Source organism: Eleutherodactylus coqui, chromosome 10, assembly GCF_035609145.1.
Source record: "Eleutherodactylus coqui strain aEleCoq1 chromosome 10, aEleCoq1.hap1, whole genome shotgun sequence".
NCBI classification, from domain to species: domain Eukaryota; kingdom Metazoa; phylum Chordata; class Amphibia; order Anura; family Eleutherodactylidae; genus Eleutherodactylus; species Eleutherodactylus coqui.
In genome coordinates, this window is record NC_089846.1 from 66824248 (window position 1) to 66833870 (window position 9623).

Below are 9623 nucleotides of genomic sequence, written 5' to 3' on the forward strand. Positions count from 1 at the left end.
TAAGGTGCACTGGGATTATCTCAAAATCTAGTTTATCCCCTATCCACGGGGGATAACTTTATGTTCGGTGGGGGTCTCACCACTGATCATGCACTTACAATGGGGCTGACGGAGATAGTGGAGTGCAAGTGCTCAGCAATTTCCATCAGCCCCATTGAAATTAATGGAGTGGTGACTATGCATATTGGGCCAGCGCTCCATTTGATCTGACATCACTGCAGGGAGAAGTGACCCCAAGATGAGAAGAGGGGGACACACGTCACACCCCCCCCCCCCCCCCGTTCTCAGGATCAGTGGGGATCTTAGTGTTGAGCCCCCCAGTGATCATAAAGTCCGATAGAATAGGGTACTTTTTTCCAGTCTCCATGAAAAAAAAAAAAAAAAATTGTGCAACCCCAAAAGGCATAACCCCTTTAAGCAGGAGTATAGTTATAGGGGAGAGGAAGTAGCAGTCGCATCAGAGCCCTAGTGCCTTCAGTGACCTAGAGGCCTCTCTGCCACATTGGAAGACACCAACCAGTATTACAAATGGAGCACAGGGTAGGTGGAAAACTATGCATTGGGAACCAGGTACTTTAGAGGCTTTGGAAGGCAGTTTTTTCCGTTGCATGTATTATGGGCTGATAATCATTTTTACAATAGGGTTTAATGAAAAATTTTGCACATTTGTCTTCCGCAGCTTCTGCATATCATTGTATATAGAAACTGCAGTCTAAGGGTACTTTTACACGCGATGACTGGTGGGTGCTTAAGTGCCCGACAATCATCCCTGTGCTTTAATGCAGGAACCGAAATCATCCCTGTCCCACTGCACCCCCAATCAATGAGCGATGATCATTCCTGTTTAAAAGCACAGGAGCGATCATCGCTGGGACAATTATCTGGCTCTTGTGCACCCAACAGTTGACCCGTGTAAAAGGGCCCTAAACCGTCAGTCCAGCCTCACCGACAGATTTTCTACTGAGGCTAGACTGCAGTGTCTATATAGCGTGATATGTAGAAGCTGCAGAAGACAAACAATGCAAAACTTGTAATTAAACCCCTTTGCAAAAATGCATGCATTTAAGAAAAAAAAAAAACTGTTCTCCCCTATCCCAAGGTGTCCATAGCCTTTAAGGTACATCTTGGGCCATAGGGCAGTATCCTCAGAGTTTACAGAATAACATTCAAGTACAGAACTTATTCCAGGCAGTGAATAATGATGCAGGCCCTCCTAAAGGTGGAATATATCACTATGGGAAGAGCAATGTAACCTTTATGCCTATAAATAAGGGTATCAGAGTCCCACAGGAGCTCCATTATTAGACTGGGGAATGCTTCCACACAGATCTCCTTGGGTGACTTGTAATATCCTGATTTTTGTATGGAAGAAATTCATTAGTGCACATGAGTGATGGAATAATTCCTCCACAGCGCCACCTGTTGGAAGGTAGCTATCCTACAGGTCAATGTCACATCTTTTAACAGGTCTTGACTAGAGATGCAAGTCAAACCAGAATCCATCTACCCACAGCTGTTTAGAGGTCTTTGCCCCTCATCAGTGCACACTAGGGTTCGGGTTGGCTGGGTGAGGGGCCATCAGTGCGAGTTCAGGGGGCAATGTTTCTACTTCTGGAGAACACGATTTATTGCAAGATATATGGCTACATGCCATCATATTGTAATTGATACAATAACTTCACCAAGGTGATTAGTTGTTTGATGTCATATCTGAAGCATTTAAAATAGTTGTCCAGCTCTGAAACACTGGGGACCCAGCCTAAGGATGGGTCATCAATAGCAGGTCAGCGGGGGTGGGGGTGGGGGGGGGTCGCTGCCTGGGACCCCACCTAATCAACTGTTCATTAGGCTGTCATTTCAGTATACAGAGCTGGAAGCAGACAGCTCCATACACACCGCGGTGGCCTGGCATAGTACTGCAGGCACATTTCTCATTCACTTCAATGGGAGCTGCACCTGCAATTCAATTGTGCCACTGCACAATATACAGAGCTGTCCACCTCCTATTCTGTATGCTTACATAAAGACTTAGAAAACAGCAGATCAGCCAGGGTCCTGGCAGTGAACCCCCAATCAATCAGCCATTAATGACCTATTCTTTGGATGAGTCATTAATCTTTCAGAACTGGACAACTCCTTTAAAAGGGATTTGGAACATCCTTCTTTTTTGTTTTGCTAGCAAGGTCCACCAAAAATAAACCAATTACAGACAGTCCCAGTGATCAGCTGTAACCAGGCAGCAAGTCTTCCCTTCCTCTGCAGCACCTCCACAGGCAGAGTAAAGCATTACATGATGCCCTTTGAAGACACTGGGCTGTCTTTGTAGTGCAAGGATGTGCTGGATCAATTCACAGTTGCCTTTTTTTTTTTTTTTTTTCATATTGATATTATGTGGTCGATTTTTTTTGCTTCAACCTGACGACGCAGCTAACAATGTATCCTTGTAGGGGAGATATTGAGTGCCAAACAATAAGGACTTCTACTACATGATGGAAAATATCTACATAGTTATCGGATCATTGTCTTCTTCTCATTGCTAAGGGACTGTAGTACATCAGATAAGCAGATGCCTGACTAACTGTCCATATCTGTGTGTGGCTGCCCATCATATCTACCGATGTTGCAACAGAAAGCAAATATACTACATATATACTAAACTAATCGTACCAGGAGCTTCCATTATTAGGTTTATTACAGGTCTCATACACAGCCATGGATGAAGCTGGGTAGGGGCAAAGACTTAAAGGGGTTGTCTAGGACTTCGGGCATAATTGATGGATGATCGTCGGGGGTCTGTGTCACCGCTGTCAGTACGGACAGTGCAGGGAGCAGATCTCTGTACTGCATGATATGGATGTGCTATACGAACAAGCCAAACAATAGTGCATGTTATTTGCATTGTTATTAAAGGGAATTGGTCGCCGACTTTTAGCTCTATAAGCTAAGCTTATGGGCCGAGTAGTAGGTGACCTGTGGAGTCCGGGGATATAAGCGTTATACTTACCTCCCTAGTCGTGAGCGCTAAAAGCCGCCACTGAATGCATTGATCGGCGCTGTTATAAAACTGGAATGGACGACTGCTTAGCACACGGCTCATCAAATTCAGTGGCGACTTTCAGAGCTCACGCAAGTTTATGACAGTGGAGGTAAGTATAACACTTACATCCCGGACTCATAGGGTTGCCTACTGTCAGCACATCAGCTTAGCTTCTAGGGATAAGAAGTAGGTGACAGATTCCTTTTAAACACTTATTAACTAATAGCGTATGGATATAACACCCAACCCAAAGAGCCTGCAGGACTGGCATCCTCATAGAGATATCTGCAGAACACCTATAGTATATGTTCTAGGTAAGTACGGTCATATAAAGTCTGGGGGAAGGGGGGGGGGCGGTAATGGAAAAATAGCCTGGCAGCTGTCTAAAAGAAAATCTGACTTTGTTGCCCATAACAACCAATCACAGCGCAGCTTTTAATTTACCCCAGCTGTGTAAGAAATGAAAGCAGAGCTCTAGCAACCAATCACAGCACAGCTTTCATTTTACTTCAGCAATGTAAGAAAGGAAAGCAGTGCTGCGATTGGTTGCTAATGGCAATAAAGGCAGATTTTTTTTCCCCACAGCTCTCATAAGAGTGCGGTGACGGCCTCCTCTACGATACACAGAACTCCAGCCATACCCTACAAGAGTTGTATACAGGGCTTCTACAGCTCCTTGTCTGACAGCCGCTCCCCATTCTCCCCAATGTAATGTGATTACAGGTTCCGTCTCCCACATATTGTAAGACTTCCTAGAGATATACATAGTGGCTATGTCAGAGGCTCCATGCTAGAGGACTTACAGCAGCTCCATCATGCGGTGTAGACAGATGATGTATGAAACACGCGCGTTCTGTCTGGCTGATCACGGAAGGACCAGTCACTGCCACACAAGACACCCAGCAGACATGGGCAAGAGCTTGTATATACTGCCAAAGGCACACAGGCCGGACGTTGTACCCAGCACATGGGCTGCAGTATACAGTATGTTCCCTATGGAAGGGATAGGAGAACCTGTGACTAGAATGCCACAACTAACATGGGTCTTGTTGATGTACGCTCACAGGACGACTATGGGGCACATAAGGCTGCCCTTTATATACCCATCTACTGTACTTGGCTCTGGGTCAGAAGTACAGTTTACCCTATTATAGTAGTGTATATAGCACCAATACAAAGTGTACATGTATACACTACCCGTATACAGCGGACATGTATATAGCACCAGTATACAGTGTACGGAGGACATGAGAATAGCACCGATATACAGTGTACGGGCGGATACGTATATAACACAGATACAGTGTATTACGGACATGTACATAGCATCAAAATATACAGTATACAGCAACGATATACAGTACAGTATATGGCGGAAATGTATATATATATATATATATAGCCCCAGTATACATGTATAAAGCATCAGCATACAGTGTACAGAGGACATGAAAATGGCACCGATATACAGTGTATGGTGGACACGTACATAGCATCAAAATATACAGTATACAGCAACGATATACAGTACAGTATATGGCGGAAATGTACATATATATATAGCCCCAGTATACAGCAGACATGTATATAGCACCAGCATACAGTGTATGGTGGACACGTACATAGCATCAAAATATACAGTGTACAGAGGACATGTATATAGCACCAATATACAATGTACAGCGGACATGTACATAGCACCAGTATATGGTGGATATGTATATAGCACCAATATACAGTGTAAGACTGCCTGTCCAGGGCTGTGACGGAATATTGCTAGCACTGACAGGCTCACCGCGGAGAATCGCGACGAATCGCAGCATGCCGCAATTTTAATCCCACGAGTGGAGAATCGCTATGAATCTCCGCTCGTGGATGCCGGGCTATGCTTTCCATAGTTAGGCTATGGAAAGCTTTTTATAGCGTGATCCATGGGTGATTTATCCCCGCGGATCACGCTATTACTATCGTCCCTGAACAGGCAGCCTAAGACAGATATGTATATAGCACCAATATACAGTGTACGGCGGACATGTATATAGCACCAATATACAGTGTACGGCGGACATGTATATAGCACCAATATACAGTGTACGGCGGACATGTATATAGCACCAATATACAGTGTACGGCGGACATGTATATAGCACCAATATACAGTGTACGGCAGACATGTATATAGCACCAATATACAGTGTACGGCAGACATGTATATAGCACCAATATACAGTGTACGGCAGACATGTATATAGCACCAATATACAGTGTACGGCAGACATGTATATAGCACCAATATACAGTGTACGGCAGACATGTATATAGCACCAATATACAGTGTACGGCAGACATGTATATAGCACCAATATACAGTGTACGGCAGACATGTATATAGCACCAATATACAGTGTACGGCAGACATGTATATAGCACCAATATACAGTGTACGGCAGACATGTATATAGCACCAATATACAGTGTACGGCAGACATGTATATAGCACCAATATACAGTGTACGGCAGACATGTATATAGCACCAATATACAGCGGACATGTATATAGCACCATTATACAGCGGACATGTATATAGCACCATTATACAGCGGACATGTATACAGCACCAATATACAATGTATGGCGGACATGTATATACCACCAATATACAATGTATGGCAGATATGTATATAGCACCAATATACAGTGTACAGCAGACATGTATATAGCACCAATATACAATGTATGGCGGACATGTATATAGCATCAATATACTTTGTACAGTGGATATGTATATAGCACCAATATACAGCGGACATGTATATAGCACCAATATACAATGTATGGCGGACATGTATATAGCACCAATATACAATGTATGGCGGACATGTATATAGCACCAATATACAATGTAAGGCAGATATGTATATAGCACCAATATACTTTGTACAGTGGACACGTATATAGCACCAAAATACAGCGGACGTGTATATAGCACCAGTATACAGCAAACATGTATGGCAGATATGTATATAGCACCAATATACAATGTAAGGCAGATATGTATATAGCACCAATATACTTTGTACAGTGGACACGTATATAGCACCAAAATACAGCGGACGTGTATATAGCACCAGTATACAGCAAACATGTATGGCAGATATGTATATAGCACCAATATACAGTGTAAGGCAGATATGCATATAGCACCAATATGCGATGTACGGCAGGCATGTATACAACACCAATTTACAGTGTATGGCAGGAAAGTATATAGCACCAATATAGTGTATGACGGACATGTATATAGCCCCAATATACAGTGGACATGTATACACTACCAGTATACAGCAGCCATGTATACACAACCAGTATACACTGTACGGCGGACATGTATACAGCACCAGTATAAAGTGCATGGTGGACATATAAACAGCATCACTATACAGTGTATGGCGGATACCCTATTTAGAGGCAGTGAATCTGAATCAGAGAGTAGCACTCACATGCAGACAATACACACATGTGTGCAGCAGCTTGGAATATATACCATGAGTATATTGCGGGGTCTTTTTACTGTGGCTACATTGAATATCAATATATCCCTTGACCAAAAAAAAAAAAAAAAAAAAATAGTTTGGCAGCTGTAATGAATTGTTGAGGACCCATCCTCCCCCCTCCTCCTTGGGAGTCGTGCAGGCCACCAGCACACGCGTGGTTAATGTTTTTTTTTTCATCAGGCCACACACATACTGTATACAGTAGACATAGCTGCATACCCACACATATGCCAAACATGCCAAATGTATCTCGTACCATCAGTGCAAACACTCATCCTCATCTGTGCATGCACCATTCACCATATAGACGGAGGCAGGAAATACAGATGGACAAGTATGTTATAGGATATCTGCAGATAGACAATGTCATTCTATAGACATGCCTGCACAATCCATGAATGCAGCAGTGCAGGGGTTACATTAACCCCTTGGGAGAAAAAAAATCCCACAACCTACACGTACCCAAGTCAGGAATGTTTAACTGCCACATCACACACCTGCAGTACATCAAGACCCATGTACCCCCCAGGTTTCCAAGATGCAGAATTAAGCATCCGCCCACTCTCCCTTCCTGTAAATCCAGATTAAATGCCACCCGGACTCATTCATTGGGCCAGTGTGTCATCTCTTCTTATGCCCACACAACTCAGGGCAGACAAGCAAGCCATGGACTCACCAGTGAGACAGGATAAGATCCCACTTCAGAGGTGAGCGGATCCACCTCCCCACTGCACACAGGATCTGCAAGAGAACAATCCCAGTTCAGTCCTTCCCAACGGATAATCCCAAATGCAGTGACTGTGGCTCTGCTTTGTTACCCATGAATCCACGCATGCTCCTTAGAAAGGATACAATCACCATAACTCCTCCCACCTGCCTGCTGATTGGGGATGGTAACTTGAATATGCAAATAGCTCACTTCTGGCCACCTCCTCAGCCCCTCCCCTTGTTATAGGGTCTCAGATTCCTTCCTTCTGTTACAAAGTATCTGGAATCTGGTGAATTCTTTCTCCCTAAATTTAGAAACTGGAAGAAGTGAACAGGAAATTATGTCAACATAAATAAATATTTGCAGGATGGATGATCGGAGTCTGGAGCAAATTTTTGGATTATTTAAGAAAGTAATTACAATAAATAAAACGGATTGTGAATGGTTTCCGTTAGATACAAAGAAACAAAGAGGCAAGGATTTTATTTTATTATTTTGGAAAATCGGAAGTTTTCAGATCTGAAGGAATTTGCCATCTGCTGCGTCATTGTCAGATCGAATAGCAGCGGGAAAACTGTTATTCATTACATGCGCAGATCAATTACCAGCTGCACTCCAAACAACTACAAAAATCATGTGTATGCGCTGCTCTTGACGGAATTGGGACGCAACTGCGGTTTTGGTTCCGTATAGAACCTGTTCTCATTCACAGTTCAAGGCACATAGTTGTGATCAAAATTGTGACAATGACAAAATAACATTTTATAGTACAGCTGTGTGTGAATGTACCCTTAAAAGGGGTTCTACTAGGGCACCCACAAACAGTGGCACAAAACATGGAGAATCGAATGGAAGCAGATAGCTCCGACCCCTTTCTAGAGGCCAGCACTTGTAATTGCTGGTGCAGTTGTCATTACAATCAATAAGAGCTGCGCCTGCAATTACAAGTACCAGCCACTACACAGGGGTCGGAGCATCAGCCTTTACTCTGTTTCCCCATGTGTAGTGGAGCTGGCAGTGGGCACCCAATTAGCTTATCAACCAGGGTCATAGTGGCAGACCCCAGCTGATCAACTATTATGATCTATCCTAAGGATGTCATCAATAGTATTTCCCTGGAAAACTCCTTTAAATAATGCCTCCAATGTTTTAAAATAGTAGGGGTACTTACCTGTCCTCTTCCCCAGCAATCCAGTGTTGTAGCTCCACGGTCCTCCCAGTCGTTGTTGTGGAATGGATTCCAACTGACTGCTGCAGCACTCAAGTTCCGCATGTCCTGGCATCACCACTTAGATGCTGCGAGCCATGATGCCAGGAGAACGGTACCCGAGCACTATGGTCAGGTGATAGACCGTGTAAAACAAAGACTCGCATGGCCTTGGGACTACAGTGCTTGATCACCGGGGCAGAGAACGTGTAAGTACTCCTGCTTTTGTGATTTTTTTAACACATTAGAGGAGATACTTCAAAGATCGTTTGGTAACCTGACCACCCCTTTAAAGGGAACCTGCCATCACGTTTGATCCCCATATCCTGAGGATAAGTCATCAATAGTAAAGTCCCAGAAAACCCCTTTAAAGCGGTATTATGTGTAAGCAAATAAAGCTTTTTTTGTTGTATAATAAAGAGTTATTTGATTTTCCAACACTCTCTGTATCAATTTTTTTGTGGTTTTCAATATCTCTGTTTGCTGTCCTTGAATGGAGATTATTATTACTATCATCCCCTGGAAGTAAATAATAAAATCTTTATTTATATAGCGTCAACATATTCCGCATCGCTTACAAAGCAGGGGAAAACAAACAAAACCATGGTTACATGTAGTAATCGACTGATGGAAACAGTAGGGGTGAGGGTCCTGCTCCAACGAGCTTACATACTACAGATAATGGGGTGATACAGAAGGTAAAGGGGCTGGAGATGTGCACAGTGTGGTGAGGTGGAGAGTGAGGGGTGCTATACACAGACTGTATTAGTGTATCTTGACGCCACCAGGAAGCCCTGGTGGAGTCAAGATTGACAAGTGGGTGACGCCCCCTGTACATGATTGGCTGCTCAGCAGCCTTGCACAAAGGTCCTGGAAGCCCACTAAAAGTGCCCACAGAAAACCTACAGTGGGCCCAAAGTGGTGTGAAAAAACATACAGCAAGCCGTGCTGCAAACGGCAGAACCAGCCTCAAGTTTTTTAGCAATTAGGCGAAAGCATCCTGCAGCACCTTTTGCTGGTCCCCTGCCAGCGCACCACAACAGGCACCCCCACCCGATTTCTGTGTGCTATACGGAGCGCTGCAGGCTGAGGGTGACAGACAGTCTTATGCCCTG

At 43.8% G+C, this 9623-nt stretch overlaps 1 protein-coding gene across 1 annotated transcript in view; it reads right to left on the minus strand.

Annotated features, from left to right (window-relative positions):
- The window catches only part of NUMBL (NUMB like endocytic adaptor protein), an 80743-nt gene extending 73379 nt beyond the window's left edge, over positions 1-7364 (minus strand). The window contains exon 1 of the mRNA XM_066581219.1: positions 7269-7364. The gene's annotated coding sequence lies outside the window, so the exon portion shown is untranslated. The remainder of the gene's footprint in view (positions 1-7268) is intronic.
- Between the last annotated feature and the right edge of the window lie 2259 nt (positions 7365-9623).